This window comes from Pelecanus crispus, chromosome 6, assembly GCF_030463565.1.
Source record: "Pelecanus crispus isolate bPelCri1 chromosome 6, bPelCri1.pri, whole genome shotgun sequence".
Taxonomy (NCBI): domain Eukaryota; kingdom Metazoa; phylum Chordata; class Aves; order Pelecaniformes; family Pelecanidae; genus Pelecanus; species Pelecanus crispus.
Window position 1 is genome coordinate 23,235,321 of NC_134648.1, and position 18,614 is coordinate 23,253,934.

Consider the following 18,614-nt stretch of genomic DNA (forward strand, 5'->3'; position numbering starts at 1 on the left):
CACTTTGGGAGGTGGTCTGTGCCAGGAGTGAGAGTTAGATTGCGCCTGAGAATGTGTGTTGGGAGTGCTGGGAGGCAAAGCCAGGCTAGATGGGCAGAGTGTGTTTGGCTGTGAAAGAGCTGTGAAGGGAAGGTGATGACCAGCAACAGCTCTGAGCCCTTAGATGTAGCGTGTGTCAGAAACCGCTTGGGTGCTGGCACTTTGGGAGGTGGTGTGTGCCGAGAGTGAGAGTGTGTTGGGATTGCCGGGAGGCAAGGCAAAGGCAGATGGGCAGAGTGTGTTTGGCTGTGAAAGCGGTGTCAAGGGAAGGTGAGGACCAGCAACAGCTCTAAGCCCTTAGGCCTATCGTATGGGAGAAATGGCTCGGACGTTTGCACTTTGGGAGGTGGTCTGTGCCGGTAGTGAGAGTGAGAGTGAGCCTGAGAATGTGTGTTGGGAGTGCTGGTAGGCAAGGCAAAGGCCGATGGGCAGAGTGTGTTTGGCTGTGAAAGCGGTGTGAAGGGAAGGTGAGGACCAGCATCAGCTCTAAGCCCTTAGGCCTATCGTATGGGAGAAATGGCTTGGGTGTTTGCACTTTGGGAAGTGGTCTGTGCCGGGAGTGAGACTGTGTGTTGGGAGTGCTGGGAGGCAAGGCAAAGGCCGATGGGCAGAGTGTGTTTGGCTGTGAAAGCGGTGTCAAGGGAAGGTGAGGACCAGCAACAACTCTAAGCCCATTAGGCCTGTCGCCTGGGAGAAATGGCTTGCGTGTTGTCACTATGGGAGGTGGTCTGTGCCGGGAGTGACAGTGAGATTGCACCTGAGAATGTGTGTTGGGAGTGCTGGGAGGCAAAGCCAGGGCAGATTCCCAGAATGTGTTTGGCTGTGAAAGCGGTGTCAAGGCAAGGTAAGGACCAGCCACAGCTCTAAGCCCTTAGGCCTATCGTATGGGAGAAATGGCTTGCACGTCTGCACTTTGGGAGGTGGTCTGTGCCAGGAGTGAGAGTTAGATTGCGCCTGAGAATGTGTGTTGGGAGTGCTGGGAGGCAAAGCCAGGCTAGATGGGCAGAGTGTGTTTGGCTGTGAAAGCGCTGTGAAGGGAAGCTGATGAGCAGCAACAGCTCTGAGCCCTTAGATGTAGCGTGTGTCAGAAACCGCTTGGGTGCTGGCACTTTGGGAGGTGGTGTGTGCCGAGAGTGAGAGTGTGTTGGGAGTGGTGGGAGTTGAGGCAAAGGCAGATGGCCAGAGTGTGTTTGGCTGTGAAAGCGGTGTCAAGGGAAGGTGAGGACCAGCAACAGCTCTAAGCCCTTAGATGTAGCGTGCGTCAGAAATCGCTTGGACGTTTGCACTTTGGGAGTTGGTCTGTGCTGGGAGTGAGAGTGAGAGCCTGAGTGAGCCTGAGAATGTGTGTTGGCAGTGCCGGGAGGCAAGGTAGAGGCAGATGGCCAGAGTGTGTTTGTCTGTGAAAGCGGTGTCAAGGGAAGGTGAGGACCAGCATCTGCTCTAAGCCCTTAGATGTAGCGTGCGTCAGAAATCGCTTGCTTGTTGGCACTTTGGGAGGTGGTGTGTGCCGAGAGTGAGAGTGTGTTGGGAGTGGTGCGAGTTGAGGGAAAGGCAGATGGGCAGAGTGTGTTTGGCTGTGAAAGCGGTGTCAAGGGAAGGTGAGGACCAGCAACAGCTCTAAGCCCTTAGGCCTATCGTATGGGAGAAATGGCTTGGGTGTTTGCACTTTGGGAAGTGGTCTGTGCCGGGAGTGAGAGTGAGAGTGAGCCTGAGAATGTGTGTTGGGAGTGCTGGGATGCAAGGTAAAGGCAGATGGGCAGAGTGTGTTTGGCTGTGAAAGCGGTGTCAAGGGAAGGTGAGGACCAGCAACAGCTCTAAGCCCTTAGATGTAGCGTGCGTCAGAAATCGCTTGGACGTTTGCACTTTGGGAGTTGGTCTGTGCTGGGAGTGAGAGTGAGAGCCTGAGTGAGCCTGAGAATGTGTGTTGGCAGTGCCGGGAGGCAAGGTAAAGGCAGATGGCCAGAGTGTGTTTGGCTGTGAAAGCGCTGTGAAGGGAAGGTGAGGACCAGCAACAGCTCTGAGCCCTTAGATGTAGCGTGCGTCAGAACTCGCTTGGTTGTTGGCACTTTGGGAGGTGGTGTGTGCCGAGAGTGAGAGAGTGTTGGGATTGCCGGGAGGCAAGGCAAAGGCAGATGGGCAGAGTGTGTTTGGCTGTGAAAGCGGTGTCAAGGGAAGGTGAGGACCAGCCACAGCTCTAAGCCCTTAGGCCTATCGTATGGGAGAAATGGCTTGCACGTCTGCACTTTGGGAGGTGGTCTGTGCCAGGAGTGAGAGTTAGATTGCGCCTGAGAATGTGTGTTGGGAGTGCTGGGAGGCAAAGCCAGGCTAGATGGGCAGAGTGTGTTTGGCTGCGAAAGCGCTGTGAAGGGAAGGTGATGAGCAGCAACAGCTCTGAGCCCTTAGATGTAGCGTGTGTCAGAAACCGCTTGGGTGCTGGCACTTTGGAGGTCGTGTGTGCCGAGAGTGAGAGTGTGTTGGGATTGCCGGGAGGCAAGGCAAAGGCAGATGGGCAGAGTGTGTTTGGCTGTGAAAGCGGTGTCAAGGGAATGTGAGGACCAGCATCAGCTCTAAGCCCTTAGGCCTATCGTATAGGAGAAATGGCTTCGGTGTTTGCACTTTGGGAGGTGGTCTGTGCCAGGAGTGAGAGTGAGATTGAACCTGAGAATGTGTGTTGGGAGTGCTGGGAGGCAAAGCCAGGGTAGATGGCCAGAGTGTGTTTGGCTGTGAAAGCGGTGTCAAGGGAAGGTGAGGACCAGCAACAGCTCTAAGCCCTTACATGTAGCGTGCCTCCGAAATAGCTTGGGTGTTGGCACTTTGGGAGGTGGTCTGTGCCAAGAGTGAGACTGTGTGTTGGGAGTGCTGGGGGGCAAGGCAAAGGCAGATGGGCAGAATGTGTTTGTCTGTGAAAGCGGTGTCAAGGGAAGGTGAGGACCAGCAACAGCTCTAAGCCCATTAGGCCTGTCGCCTGGGAGAAATGGCTTGCGTGTTGTCACTATGGGAGGTGGTCTGTGCCAGGAGTGACAGTGAGATTGCACCTGAGAATGTGTGTTGGGAGTGCTGGGAGGCAAAGCCAGGGCAGATTCCCAGAGTGTGTTTGGCTGTGAAAGCGGTGTCAAGGCAAGGTAAGGACCAGCCACAGCTCTAAGCCCTTAGGCCTATCGTATGGGAGAAATGGCTTGCACGTTTGCACTTTGGGAGGTGGTCTGTGCCAGGAGTGAGAGTTAGATTGCGCCTGAGAATGTGTGTTGGGAGTGCTGGGAGGCAAAGCCAGGGCAGATTCCCAGAGTGTGTTTGGCTGTGAAAGCGGTGTCAAGGGAAGGTAAGGACCAGCCACAGCTCTAAGCCCTTAGGCCTATCGTATGGGAGAAATGGCTTGCACGTCTGCACTTTGGGAGGTGGTCTGTGCCAGGAGAGAGATTTAGATTGCGCCTGAGAATGTGTGTTGGGAGTGCTGGGAGGCAAAGCCAGGCTAGATGGGCAGAGTGTGTTTGGCTGTGAAAGCGCTGTGAAGGGAAGGTGATGACCAGCAACAGCTCTGAGCCCTTAGATGTAGCGTGTGTCAGAAACCGCTTGGGTGCTGGCACTTTGGAGGTCGTGTGTGCCGAGAGTGAGAGTGTGTTGGGATTGCCGGGAGGCAAGGCAAAGGCAGATGGGCAGAGTGTGTTTGGCTGTGAAAGCGGTGTCAAGGGAAGGTGAGGACCAGCAACAGCTCTAAGCCCTTAGGCCTATCGTATGGGAGAAATGGCTTGGGTGTTTGCACTTTGGGAGGTGGTCTGTGCCAGGAGTGAGAGTGAGATTGAACCTGAGAATGTGTGTTGGGAGTGCTGGGAGGCAAAGCCAGGGTAGATGGGCAGAGTGTGTTTGGCTGTGAAAGCGGTGTCAAGGGAAGGTGAGGACCAGCAACAGCTCTAAGCCCTTACATGTAGCGTGCCTCCGAAATAGCTTGGGTGTTGGCACTTTGGGAGGTGGTCTGTGCCAAGAGTGAGACTGTGTGTTGGGAGTGCTGGGAGGCAAGGCAAAGGCAGATGGGCAGAATGTGTTTGTCTGTGAAAGCGGTGTCAAGGGAAGGTGAGGACCAGCAACAGCTCTAAGCCCATTAGGCCTGTCGCCTGGGAGAAATGGCTTGCGTGTTGTCACTATGGGAGGTGGTCTGTGCCGGGAGTGACAGTGAGATTGCACCTGAGAATGTGTGTTGGGAGTGCTGGGAGGCAAAGCCAGGGCAGATTCCCAGAGTGTGTTTGGCTGAGAAAGCGGTGTCAAGGCAAGGTAAGGACCAGCCACAGCTCTAAGCCCATTAGGCCTATCGTATGGGAGAAATGGCTTGCACGTCTGCACTTTGGGAGGTGGTCTGTGCCAGGAGTGAGAGTTAGATTGCGCCTGAGAATGTGTGTTGGGAGTGCTGGGAGGCAAAGCCAGGCTAGATGGCCAGAGTGTGTTCGGCTGTGAAAGCGCTGTGAAGGGAAGGTGATGACCAGCAACAGCTCTGAGCCCTTAGATGTAGCGTGTGTCAGAAACCGCTTGGGTGCTGGCACTTTGGGAGGTGGTGTGTGCCGAGAGTGAGAGTGTTTTGGGAGTGGTGGGAGTTGAGGCAAAGGCAGATGGGCAGAGTGTGTTTGGCTGTGAAAGCGGTGTCAAGGGAAGGTGAGGACCAGCCACATCTCTAAGCCCTTAGATGTAGCGTGCGTCAGAAATCGCTTGGACGTTTGCCCTTTGGGAGTTGGTCTGTGCTGGGAGTGAGAGTGAGAGCCTGAGTGAGCCTGAGAATGTGTGTTGGCAGTGCCGGGAGGCAAGGTAAAGGCAGATGGCCAGAGTGTTTTTGTCTGTGAAAGCGCTGTGAAGGGAAGGTGATGACCAGCAACAGCTCTAAGCCCTTAGATGTAGCGTGCGTCAGAAATCGCTTGGTTGTTGGCACTTTGGAAGGTAGTGTGTTCCGAGAGTGAGAGTGTGTTGGGATTGCCGGGAGGCAAGGCAAAGGCAGATGGGCAGAGTGTGTTTGTCTGTGAAAGCGGTGTCAAGGGAAGGTGAGGACCAGCAACAGCTCTAAGCCCTTAGGCCTATCGTATGGGAGAAATGGCTCGGACGTTTGCACTTTGGGAGGTGGTCTGTGCCGGTAGTGAGAGTGAGAGTGAGCCTGAGAATGTGTGTTGGGAGTGCTGGTAGGCAAGGCAAAGGCCGATGGGCAGAGTGTGTTTGGCTGTGAAAGCGGTGTGAAGGGAAGGTGAGGACCAGCATCAGCTCTAAGCCCTTAGGCCTATCGTATGGGAGAAATGGCTTGGGTGATTGCACTTTGGGAAGTGGTCTGTGCCGGGAGTGAGAGTGAGATTGAGTCTGAGAATGTGTGTTGGGAGTGCTGGGAGGCAAGGCAAAGGCCGATGGGCAGAGTGTGTTTGGCTGTGAAAGCGGTGTCAAGGGAAGGTGAGGACCAGCAACAACTCTAAGCCCATTAGGCCTGTCGCCTGGGAGAAATGGCTTGCGTGTTGTCACTATGGGAGGTGGTCTGTGCCGGGAGTGACAGTGAGATTGCCCCTGAGAATGTGTGTTGGGAGTGCTGGGAGGCAAAGCCAGGGCAGATTCCCAGAGTGTGTTTGGCTGTGAAAGCGGTGTCAAGGGAAGGTAAGGACCAGCCACAGCTCTAAGCCCTTAGGCCTATCGTATGGGAGAAATGGCTTGCACGTCTGCACTTTGGGAGGTGGTCTGTGCCAGGAGTGAGAGTTAGATTGCGCCTGAGAATGTGTGTTGGGAGTGCTGGGAGGCAAAGCCAGGCTAGATGGGCAGAGTGTGTTTGGCTGTGAAAGCGCTGTGAAGGGAAGGTGATGACCAGCAACAGCTCTGAGCCCTTAGATGTAGCGTGTGTCAGAAACCGCTTGGGTGCTGGCACTTTGGGAGGTGGTGTGTGCCGAGAGTGAGAGTGTGTTGGGATTGCCGGGAGGCAAGGCAAAGGCAGATGGGCAGAGTGTGTTTGGCTGTGAAAGCGGTGTCAAGGGAAGGTGAGGACCAGCATCTGCTCTAAGCCCTTAGATGTAGCGTGCGTCAGAAATCGCTTGGTTGTTGGCACTTTGGGAGGTGGTTTGTGCCGAGAGTGAGAGTGTGTTGGGATTGCCGGGAGGCAAGGCAAAGGCAGATGGGCAGAGTGTGTTTGTCTGTGAAAGCGCTGTGAAGGGAAGGTGATGACCAGCAACAGCTCTAAGCCCTTAGGCCTATCGTATGGGAGAAATGGCTTGCACGTCTGCACTTTGGGAGGTGGTCTGTGCCGGGAGTGAGAGTGAGAGTGAGCCTGAGAATGTGTGTTGGGAGTGCTGGGAGGCAAGGTAAAGGCAGATGGCCAGAGTGTGTTTGGCTGTGAAAGCGGTGTCAAGGGAAGGTGAGGACCAGCAACAGCTCTAAGCCCTTAGATGTAGCGTGCGTCAGAAATCGCTTGGACGTTTGCACTTTGGGAGTTGGTCTGTGCTGGGAGTGAGAGTGAGAGCCTGAGTGAGCCTGAGAATGTGTGTTGGCAGTGCCGGGAAGCAAGGTAAAGGCAGATGGCCAGAGTGTGTTTGGCTGTGAAAGCGCTGTGAAGGGAAGGTGAGGACCAGCAACAGCTCTGAGCCCTTAGATGTAGCGTGCGTCAGAACTCGCTTGGTTGTTGGCACTTTGGGAGGTGGTGTGTGCCGAGAGTGAGAGTGTGTTGGGATTGCCGGGAGGCAAGGCAAAGGCAGATGGGCAGAGTGTGTTTGTCTGTGAAAGCGGTGTCAAGGGAAGGTGAGGACCAGCAACAGCTGTAATCCCTTAGGCCTATCGTATGGGAGAAATGGCTTGGACGTTTGCACTTTGGGAAGTGGTCTGTTCCGTTAGTGAGAGTGAGAGTGAGCCTGAGAATGTGTGTTGGGAGTGCTGGGAGGCAAGGCAAAGGCAGATGGGCAGAGTGTGTTTGGCTGTGAAAGCGGTGTCAAGGGAAGGTGAGGACCAGCATCAGCTCTAAGCCCTTAGGCCTATCGTATAGGAGAAATGGCTTCGGTGTTTGCACTTTGGGAGGTGGTCTGTGCCAGGAGTGAGAGTGAGATTGAACCTGAGAATGTGTGTTGGGAGTGCTGGGAGGCAAGGCAAAGGCCGATGGGCAAAGTGTGTTTGGCTGTGAAAGCGGTGTCAAAGGAAGGTGAGGACCTGCAACAGCTCTCAGCCCTAAACAGGTAGCGGGCGGGATAAATGGCTTGGACGTTTGCACTTTGGGAGTTTGTCTATGCCGGGAGTGAGAGTGAGATTGAGGCTGAGAATGTGTGTTGGGAGTGCTGGGAGGCAAGGCCAGGGCAGATGGGCAGAGTGTGTTTGTCTGTGAAAGCGGTGTCAAGGGAAGGTGAGGACCAGCAACAGCTCTAAGCCCTTACATGTAGCGTGCCTCCGAAATAGCTTGGGTGTTGGCACTTTGGGAGGTGGTCTGTGCCAAGAGTGAGACTGTGTGTTGGGAGTGCTGGGAGGCAAGGCAAAGGCAGATGGGCAGAATGTGTTTGTCTGTGAAAGCGGTGTCAAGGGAAGGTGAGGACCAGCAACAGCTCTAAGCCCATTAGGCCTGTCGCCTGGGAGAAATGGCTTGCGTGTTGTCACTATGGGAGGTGGTCTGTGCCGGGAGTGACAGTGAGATTGCACCTGAGAATGTGTGTTGGGAGTGCTGGGAGGCAAAGCCAGGGCAGATTCCCAGAGTGTGTTTGGCTGTGAAAGCGGTGTCAAGGCAAGGTAAGGACCAGCCACAGCTCTAAGCCCTTAGGCCTATCGTATGGGAGAAATGGCTTGCACGTCTGCACTTTGGGAGGTGGTCTGTGCCAGGAGTGAGAGTTAGATTGCGCCTGAGAATGTGTGTTGGGAGTGCTGGGAGGCAAAGCCAGGCTAGATGGGCAGAGTGTGTTTGGCTGTGAAAGCGCTGTGAAGGGAAGGTGAGGACCAGCAACAGCTCTGAGCCCTTAGATGTAGCGTGTGTCAGAAACCGCTTGGGTGCTGGCACTTTGGAGGTGGTGTGTGCCGAGAGTGAGAGTGTGTTGGGATTGCCGGGAGGCAAGGCAAAGGCAGATGGGCAGAGTGTGTTTGGCTGTGAAAGCGGTGTCAAGGGAAGGTAAGGACCAGCATCAGCTCTAAGCCCTTAGGCCTATCGTATGGTAGAAATGGCTTCGGTGTTTGCACTTTGGGAGGTGGTCTGTGCCAGGAGTGAGAGTGAGATTGAACCTGAGAATGTGTGTTGGGAGTGCTGGGAGGCAAGGTAAAGGCAGATGGCCAGAGTGTGTTTGGCTGTGAAAGCGGTGTCAAGGGAAGGTGAGGACCAGCAACTGCTCTAAGCCCTTAGATGTAGCGTGCGTCAGAAATCGCTTGGACGTTTGCACTTTGGGAGTTGGTCTGTGCTGGGAGTGAGAGTGAGAGCCTGAGTGAGCCTCAGAATGTGTATTGGCAGTGCCGGGAAGCAAGGTAAAGGCAGATGGCCAGAGTGTGTTTATCTGTGAAAGCACTGTGAAGGGAAGGTGAGGACCAGCAACAGCTCTGAGCCCTTAGATGTAGCGTGTGTCAGAAACCGCTTGGGTGCTGGCACTTTGGGAGGTGGTGTGTGCCGAGAGTGAGAGTGTGTTGGGATTGCCGGGAGGCAAGGCAAAGGCAGATGGCCAGAGTGTGTTTGGCTGTGAAAGCGGTGTCAAGGGAAGGTGAGGACCAGCATCTGCTCTAAGCCCTTAGATGTAGCGTGCGTCAGAAATCGCTTGGTTGTTGGCACTTTGGGAGGTGGTGTGTGCCGAGAGTGAGAGTGTGTTGGGATTGCCGGGAGGCAAGGCAAAGGCAGATGGGCAGAGTGTGTTTGTCTGTGAAAGCGCTGTGAAGGGAAGGTGATGACCAGCAACAGCTCTAAGCCCTTAGGCCTATCGTATGGGAGAAATGGCTTGGGTGTTTGCACTTTGGGAGGTGGTCTGTGCCGGGAGTGAGAGTGAGAGTGAGCCTGAGAATGTGTGTTGGGAGTGCTGGGAGGCAAGGTAAAGGCAGATGGCCAGAGTGTGTTTGGCTGTGAAAGCGGTGTCAAGGGAAGGTGAGGACCAGCAACAGCTCTAAGCCCTTAGATGTAGCGTGCGTCAGAAATCGCTTGGACGTTTGCACTTTGGGAGTTGGTCTGTGCTGGGAGTGAGAGTGAGAGCCTGAGTGAGCCTGAGAATGTGTGTTGGCAGTGCCGGGAAGCAAGGTAAAGGCAGATGGCCAGAGTGTGTTTGGCTGTGAAAGCGCTGTGAAGGGAAGGTGAGGACCAGCAACAGCTCTGAGCCCTTAGATGTAGCGTGCGTCAGAACTCGCTTGGTTGTTGGCACTTTGGGAGGTGGTGTGTGCCGAGAGTGAGAGTGTGTTGGGATTGCCGGGAGGCAAGGCAAAGGCAGATGGGCAGAGTGTGTTTGTCTGTGAAAGCGGTGTGAAGGGAAGGTGAGGACCAGCAACAGCTCTAATGCCTTAGGCCTATCGTATGGGAGAAATGGCTTGGACGTTTGCACTTTGGGAAGTGGTCTGTTCCGGGAGTGAGAGTGAGATTGAGTCTGAGAATGTGTGTTGGGAGTGCTGGGAGGCAAGGCAAAGGCAGATGGGCAGAGTGTGTTTGGCTGTGAAAGCGGTGTGAAGGGAAGGTGAGGACCAGCAACAGCTCTAAGCCCTTAGGCCTATCGTATGGGAGAAATGGCTTGGACGTTTGCACTTTGGGAAGTGGTCTGTTCCGTTAGTGAGAGTGAGAGTGAGCCTGAGAATGTGTGTTGGGAGTGCTGGGAGGCAAGGCAAAGGCAGATGGGCAGAGTGTGTTTGGCTGTGAAAGCGGTGTCAAGGGAAGGTGAGGACCAGCATCAGCTCTAAGCCCTTAGGCCTATCGTATAGGAGAAATGGCTTCGGTGTTTGCACTTTGGGAGGTGGTCTGTGCCAGGAGTGAGAGTGAGATTGAACCTGAGAATGTGTGTTGGGAGTGCTGGGTGGCAAAGCCAGGGTAGATGGCCAGAGTGTGTTTGGCTGTGAAAGCGGTGTCAAGGGAAGGTGAGGACCAGCAACAGCTCTAAGCCCTTACATGTAGCGTGCCTCCGAAATAGCTTGGGTGTTGGCACTTTGGGAGGTGGTCTGTGCCAAGAGTGAGACTGTGTGTTGGGAGTGCTGGGAGGCAAGGCAAAGGCAGATGGGCAGAATGTGTTTGTCTGTGAAAGCGGTGTCAAGGGAAGGTGAGGACCAGCAACAGCTCTAAGCCCATTAGGCCTGTCGCCTGGGAGAAATGGCTTGCGTGTTGTCACTATGGGAGGTGGTCTGTGCCGGGAGTGACAGTGAGATTGCCCCTGAGAATGTGTGTTGGGAGTGCTGGGAGGCAAAGCCAGGGCAGATTCCCAGAGTGTGTTTGGCTGTGAAAGCGGTGTCAAGGGAAGGTAAGGACCAGCCACAGCTCTAAGCCCTTAGGCCTATCGTATGGGAGAAATGGCTTGCACGTCTGCACTTTGGGAGGTGGTCTGTGCCAGGAGTGAGAGTTAGATTGCGCCTGAGAATGTGTGTTGGGAGTGCTGGGAGGCAAAGCCAGGCTAGATGGGCAGAGTGTGTTTGGCTGTGAAAGCGCTGTGAAGGGAAGGTGATGACCAGCAACAGCTCTGAGCCCTTAGATGTAGCGTGTGTCAGAAACCGCTTGGGTGCTGGCACTTTGGGAGGTGGTGTGTGCCGAGAGTGAGAGTGTTTTGGGTGTGGTGGGAGTTGAGGCAAAGGCAGATGGGCAGAGTGTGTTTGGCTGTGAAAGCGGTGTCAAGGGAAGGTGAGGACCAGCCACATCTCTAAGCCCTTAGATGTAGCGTGCGTCAGAAATCGCTTGGACGTTTGCACTTTGGGAGTTGGTCTGTGCTGGGAGTGAGAGTGAGAGCCTGAGTGAGCCTGAGAATGTGTGTTGGCAGTGCCGGGAGGCAAGGTAAAGGCAGATGGCCAGAGTGTGTTTGTCTGTGAAAGCGCTGTGAAGGGAAGGTGATGACCAGCAACAGCTCTAAGCCCTTAGATGTAGCGTGCGTCAGAAATCGCTTGGTTGTTGGCACTTTGGAAGGTAGTGTGTTCCGAGAGTGAGAGTGTGTTGGGATTGCCGGGAGGCAAGGCAAAGGCAGATGGGCAGAGTGTGTTTGGCTGTGAAAGCGGTGTCAAGGGAAGGTGAGGACCAGCAACAGCTCTAAGCCCTTAGGCCTATCGTATGGGAGAAATGGCTCGGACGTTTGCACTTTGGGAGGTGGTCTGTGCCGGTAGTGAGAGTGAGAGTGAGCCTGAGAATGTGTGTTGGGAGTGCTGGTAGGCAAGGCAAAGGCCGATGGGCAGAGTGTGTTTGGCTGTGAAAGCGGTGTGAAGGGAAGGTGAGGACCAGCATCAGCTCTAAGCCCTTAGGCCTATCGTATGGGAGAAATGGCTTGGGTGTTTGCACTTTGGGAAGTGGTCTGTGCCGGGAGTGAGAGTGAGATTGAGTCTGAGAATGTGTGTTGGGAGTGCTGGGAGGCAAGGCAAAGGCCGATGGGCAGAGTGTGTTTGGCTGTGAAAGCGGTGTCAAGGGAAGGTGAGGACCAGCAACAACTCTAAGCCCATTAGGCCTGTCGCCTGGGAGAAATGGCTTGCGTGTTGTCACTATGGGAGGTGGTCTGTGCCGGGAGTGACAGTGAGATTGCACCTGAGAATGTGTGTTGGGAGTGCTGGGAGGCAAAGCCAGGGCAGATTCCCAGAGTGTGTTTGGCTGTGAAAGCGGTGTCAAGGCAAGGTAAGGACCAGCCACAGCTCTAAGCCCTTAGGCCTATCGTATGGGAGAAATGGCTTGCACATCTGCACTTTGGGAGGTGGTCTGTGCCAGGAGTGAGAGTTAGATTGCGCCTGAGAATGTGTGTTGGGAGTGCTGGGAGGCAAAGCCAGGCTAGATGGGCAGAGTGTGTTTGGCTGTGAAAGCGCTGTGAAGGGAAGGTGATGACCAGCAACAGCTCTGAGCCCTTAGATGTAGCGTGTGTCAGAAACCGCTTGGGTGCTGGCACTTTGGGAGGTGGTGTGTGCCGAGAGTGAGAGTGTGTTGGGATTGCCGGGAGGCAAGGCAAAGGCAGATGGCCAGAGTGTGTTTGGCTGTGAAAGCGGTGTCAAGGGAAGGTGAGGACCAGCATCTGCTCTAAGCCCTTAGATGTAGCGTGCGTCAGAAATCGCTTGGTTGTTGGCACTTTGGGAGGTGGTTTGTGCCGAGAGTGAGAGTGTGTTGGGATTGCCGGGAGGCAAGGCAAAGGCAGATGGCCAGAGTGTGTTTGTCTGTGAAAGCGCTGTGAAGGGAAGGTGATGACCAGCAACAGCTCTAAGCCCTTAGGCCTATCGTATGGGAGAAATGGCTTGCACGTCTGCACTTTGGGAGGTGGTCTGTGCCGGGAGTGAGAGTGAGAGTGAGCCTGAGAATGTGTGTTGGGAGTGCTGGGAGGCAAGGTAAAGGCAGATGGCCAGACTGTGTTTGGCTGTGAAAGCGGTGTCAAGGGAAGGTGAGGACCAGCAACAGCTCTAAGCCCTTAGATGTAGCGTGCGTCAGAAATCGCTTGGACGTTTGCACTTTGGGAGTTGGTCTGTGCTGGGAGTGAGAGTGAGAGCCTGAGTGAGCCTGAGAATGTGTGTTGGCAGTGCCGGGAAGCAAGGTAAAGGCAGATGGCCAGAGTGTGTTTGGCTGTGAAAGCGCTGTGAAGGGAAGGTGAGGACCAGCAACAGCTCTGAGCCCTTAGATGTAGCGTGCGTCAGAACTCGCTTGGTTGTTGGCACTTTGGGAGGTGGTGTGTGCCGAGAGTGAGAGTGTGTTGGGATTGCCGGGAGGCAAGGCAAAGGCAGATGGGCAGAGTGTGTTTGTCTGTGAAAGCGGTGTCAAGGGAAGGTGAGGACCAGCAACAGCTGTAATCCCTTAGGCCTATCGTATGGGAGAAATGGCTTGGACGTTTGCACTTTGGGAAGTGGTCTGTTCCGTTAGTGAGAGTGAGAGTGAGCCTGAGAATGTGTGTTGGGAGTGCTGGGAGGCAAGGCAAAGGCAGATGGGCAGAGTGTGTTTGGCTGTGAAAGCGGTGTCAAGGGAAGGTGAGGACCAGCATCAGCTCTAAGCCCTTAGGCCTATCGTATAGGAGAAATGGCTTCGGTGTTTGCACTTTGGGAGGTGGTCTGTGCCAGGAGTGAGAGTGAGATTGAACCTGAGAATGTGTGTTGGGAGTGCTGGGAGGCAAGGCAAAGGCCGATGGGCAAAGTGTGTTTGGCTGTGAAAGCGGTGTCAAAGGAAGGTGAGGACCTGCAACAGCTCTCAGCCCTAAACAGGTAGCGGGCGGGATAAATGGCTTGGACGTTTGCACTTTGGGAGTTTGTCTATGCCGGGAGTGAGAGTGAGATTGAGGCTGAGAATGTGTGTTGGGAGTGCTGGGAGGCAAGGCCAGGGCAGATGGGCAGAGTGTGTTTGTCTGTGAAAGCGGTGTCAAGGGAAGGTGAGGACCAGCAACAGCTCTAAGCCCTTACATGTAGCGTGCCTCCGAAATAGCTTGGGTGTTGGCACTTTGGGAGGTGGTCTGTGCCAAGAGTGAGACTGTGTGTTGGGAGTGCTGGGAGGCAAGGCAAAGGCAGATGGGCAGAATGTGTTTGTCTGTGAAAGCGGTGTCAAGGGAAGGTGAGGACCAGCAACAGCTCTAAGCCCATTAGGCCTGTCGCCTGGGAGAAATGGCTTGCGTGTTGTCACTATGGGAGGTGGTCTGTGCCGGGAGTGACAGTGAGATTGCACCTGAGAATGTGTGTTGGGAGTGCTGGGAGGCAAAGCCAGGGCAGATTCCCAGAGTGTGTTTGGCTGTGAAAGCGGTGTCAAGGGAAGGTAAGGACCAGCCACAGCTCTAAGCCCTTAGGCCTATCGTATGGGAGAAATGGCTTGCACGTCTGCACTTTGGGAGGTGGTCTGTGCCAGGAGTGAGAGTTTGATTGCGCCTGAGAATGTGTGTTGGGAGTGCTGGGAGGCAAAGCCAGGGCAGATTCCCAGAGTGTGTTTGGCTGTGAAAGCGGTGTCAAGGCAAGGTAAGGACCAGCCACAGCTCTAAGCCCTTAGGCCTATCGTATGGGAGAAATGGCTTGCACGTCTGCACTTTGGGAGGTGGTCTGTGCCAGGAGAGAGAGTTAGATTGCGCCTGAGAATGTGTGTTGGGAGTGCTGGGAGGCAAAGCCAGGCTAGATGGGCAGAGTGTGTTTGGCTGTGAAAGCGCTGTGAAGGGAAGGTGAGGACCAGCAACAGCTCTGAGCCCTTAGATGTAGCGTGTGTCAGAAACCGCTTGGGTGCTGGCACTTTGGAGGTGGTGTGTGCCGAGAGTGAGAGTGTGTTGGGATTGCCGGGAGGCAAGGCAAAGGCAGATGGGCAGAGTGTGTTTGGCTGTGAAAGCGGTGTCAAGGGAAGGTAAGGACCAGCATCAGCTCTAAGCCCTTAGGCCTATCGTATGGTAGAAATGGCTTCGGTGTTTGCACTTTGGGAGGTGGTCTGTGCCAGGAGTGAGAGTGAGATTGAACCTGAGAATGTGTGTTGGGAGTGCTGGGAGGCAAGGTAAAGGCAGATGGCCAGAGTGTGTTTGGCTGTGAAAGCGGTGTCAAGGGAAGGTGAGGACCAGCAACTGCTCTAAGCCCTTAGATGTAGCGTGCGTCAGAAATCGCTTGGACGTTTGCACTTTGGGAGTTGGTCTGTGCTGGGAGTGAGAGTGAGAGCCTGAGTGAGCCTGAGAATGTGTGTTGGCAGTGCCGGGAGGCAAGGTAAAGGCAGATGGCCAGAGTGTGTTTGGCTGTGAAAGCGCTGTGAAGGGAAGGTGAGGACCAGCAACAGCTCTGAGCCCTTAGATGTAGCGTGCGTCAGAACTCGCTTGGTTGTTGGCACTTTGGGAGGTGGTGTGTGCCGAGAGTGAGAGTGTGTTGGGATTGCCGGGAGGCAAGGCAAAGGCAGATGGGCAGAGTGTGTTTGTCTGTGAAAGCGGTGTCAAGGGAAGGTGAGGACCAGCAACAGCTCTAATCCCTTAGGCCTATCGTATGGGAGAAATGGCTTGGACGTTTGCACTTTGGGAAGTGGTCTGTTCCGGGAGTGAGAGTGAGATAGAGTCTGAGAATGTGTGTTGGGAGTGCTGGGAGGCAAGGCAAAGGCAGATGGGCAGAGTGTGTTTGGCTGTGAAAGCGGTGTCAAGGGAAGGTGAGGACCAGCATCAGCTCTAAGCCCTTAGGCCTATCGTATAGGAGAAATGGCTTCGGTGTTTGCACTTTGGGAGGTGGTCTGTGCCAGGAGTGAGAGTGAGATTGAACCTGAGAATGTGTGTTGGGAGTGCTGGGTGGCAAAGCCAGGGTAGATGGCCAGAGTGTGTTTGGCTGTGAAAGCGGTGTCAAGGGAAGGTGAGGACCAGCAACAGCTCTAAGCCCTTACATGTAGCGTGCCTCCGAAATAGCTTGGGTGTTGGCACTTTGGGAGGTGGTCTGTGCCAAGAGTGAGACTGTGTGTTGGGAGTGCTGGGAGGCAAGGCAAAGGCAGATGGGCAGAATGTGTTTGTCTGTGAAAGCGGTGTCAAGGGAAGGTGAGGACCAGCAACAGCTCTAAGCCCATTAGGCCTGTCGCCTGGGAGAAATGGCTTGCGTGTTGTCACTATGGGAGGTGGTCTGTGCCGGGAGTGACAGTGAGATTGCCCCTGAGAATGTGTGTTGGGAGTGCTGGGAGGCAAAGCCAGGGCAGATTCCCAGAGTGTGTTTGGCTGTGAAAGCGGTGTCAAGGGAAGGTAAGGACCAGCCACAGCTCTAAGCCCTTAGGCCTATCGTATGGGAGAAATGGCTTGCACGTCTGCACTTTGGGAGGTGGTCTGTGCCAGGAGTGAGAGTTAGATTGCGCCTGAGAATGTGTGTTGGGAGTGCTGGGAGGCAAAGCCAGGCTAGATGGGCAGAGTGTGTTTGGCTGTGAAAGCGCTGTGAAGGGAAGGTGATGACCAGCAACAGCTCTGAGCCCTTAGATGTAGCGTGTGTCAGAAACCGCTTGGGTGCTGGCACTTTGGGAGGTGGTGTGTGCCGAGAGTGAGAGTGTTTTGGGAGTGGTGGGAGTTGAGGCAAAGGCAGATGGGCAGAGTGTGTTTGGCTGTGAAAGCGGTGTCAAGGGAAGGTGAGGACCAGCCACATCTCTAAGCCCTTAGATGTAGCGTGCGTCAGAAATCGCTTGGACGTTTGCCCTTTGGGAGTTGGTCTGTGCTGGGAGTGAGAGTGAGAGCCTGAGTGAGCCTGAGAATGTGTGTTGGCAGTGCCGGGAGGCAAGGTAAAGGCAGATGGCCAGAGTGTTTTTGTCTGTGAAAGCGCTGTGAAGGGAAGGTGATGACCAGCAACAGCTCTAAGCCCTTAGATGTAGCGTGCGTCAGAAATCGCTTGGTTGTTGGCACTTTGGAAGGTAGTGTGTTCCGAGAGTGAGAGTGTGTTGGGATTGCCGGGAGGCAAGGCAAAGGCAGATGGGCAGAGTGTGTTTGTCTGTGAAAGCGGTGTCAAGGGAAGGTGAGGACCAGCAACAGCTCTAAGCCCTTAGGCCTATCGTATGGGAGAAATGGCTCGGACGTTTGCACTTTGGGAGGTGGTCTGTGCCGGTAGTGAGAGTGAGAGTGAGCCTGAGAATGTGTGTTGGGAGTGCTGGTAGGCAAGGCAAAGGCCGATGGGCAGAGTGTGTTTGGCTGTGAAAGCGGTGTGAAGGGAAGGTGAGGACCAGCATCAGCTCTAAGCCCTTAGGCCTATCGTATGGGAGAAATGGCTTGGGTGATTGCACTTTGGGAAGTGGTCTGTGCCGGGAGTGAGAGTGAGATTGAGTCTGAGAATGTGTGTTGGGAGTGCTGGGAGGCAAGGCAAAGGCCGATGGGCAGAGTGTGTTTGGCTGTGAAAGCGGTGTCAAGGGAAGGTGAGGACCAGCAACAACTCTAAGCCCATTAGGCCTGTCGCCTGGGAGAAATGGCTTGCGTGTTGTCACTATGGGAGGTGGTCTGTGCCGGGAGTGACAGTGAGATTGCCCCTGAGAATGTGTGTTGGGAGTGCTGGGAGGCAAAGCCAGGGCAGATTCCCAGAGTGTGTTTGGCTGTGAAAGCGGTGTCAAGGGAAGGTAAGGACCAGCCACAGCTCTAAGCCCTTAGGCCTATCGTATGGGAGAAATGGCTTGCACGTCTGCACTTTGGGAGGTGGTCTGTGCCAGGAGTGAGAGTTAGATTGCGCCTGAGAATGTGTGTTGGGAGTGCTGGGAGGCAAAGCCAGGCTAGATGGGCAGAGTGTGTTTGGCTGTGAAAGCGCTGTGAAGGGAAGGTGATGACTAGCAACAGCTCTGAGCCCTTAGATGTAGCGTGTGTCAGAAACCGCTTGGGTGCTGGCACTTTGGGAGGTGGTGTGTGCCGAGAGTGAGAGTGTGTTGGGATTGCCGGGAGGCAAGGCAAAGGCAGATGGGCAGAGTGTGTTTGGCTGTGAAAGCGGTGTCAAGGGAAGGTGAGGACCAGCATCTGCTCTAAGCCCTTAGATGTAGCGTGCGTCAGAAATCGCTTGGTTGTTGGCACTTTGGGAGGTGGTTTGTGCCGAGAGTGAGAGTGTGTTGGGATTGCCGGGAGGCAAGGCAAAGGCAGATGGGCAGAGTGTGTTTGTCTGTGAAAGCGCTGTGAAGGGAAGGTGATGACCAGCAACAGCTCTAAGCCCTTAGGCCTATCGTATGGGAGAAATGGCTTGCACGTCTGCACTTTGGGAGGTGGTCTGTGCCGGGAGTGAGAGTGAGAGTGAGCCTGAGAATGTGTGTTGGGAGTGCTGGGAGGCAAGGTAAAGGCAGATGGCCAGAGTGTGTTTGGCTGTGAAAGCGGTGTCAAGGGAAGGTGAGGACCAGCAACAGCTCTAAGCCCTTAGATGTAGCGTGCGTCAGAAATCGCTTGGACGTTTGCACTTTGGGAGTTGGTCTGTGCTGGGAGTGAGAGTGAGAGCCTGAGTGAGCCTGAGAATGTGTGTTGGCAGTGCCGGGAAGCAAGGTAAAGGCAGATGGCCAGAGTGTGTTTGGCTGTGAAAGCGCTGTGAAGGGAAGGTGAGGACCAGCAACAGCTCTGAGCCCTTAGATGTAGCGTGCGTCAGAACTCGCTTGGTTGTTGGCACTTTGGGAGGTGGTGTGTGCCGAGAGTGAGAGTGTGTTGGGATTGCCGGGAGGCAAGGCAAAGGCAGATGGGCAGAGTGTGTTTGTCTGTGAAAGCGGTGTCAAGGGAAGGTGAGGACCAGCAACAGCTGTAATCCCTTAGGCCTATCGTATGGGAGAAATGGCTTGGACGTTTGCACTTTGGGAAGTGGTCTGTTCCGTTAGTGAGAGTGAGAGTGAGCCTGAGAATGTGTGTTGGGAGTGCTGGGAGGCAAGGCAAAGGCAGATGGGCAGAGTGTGTTTGGCTGTGAAAGCGGTGTCAAGGGAAGGTGAGGACCAGCATCAGCTCTAAGCCCTTAGGCCTATCGTATAGGAGAAATGGCTTCGGTGTTTGCACTTTGGGAGGTGGTCTGTGCCAGGAGTGAGAGTGAGATTGAACCTGAGAATGTGTGTTGGGAGTGCTGGGAGGCAAGGCAAAGGCCGATGGGCA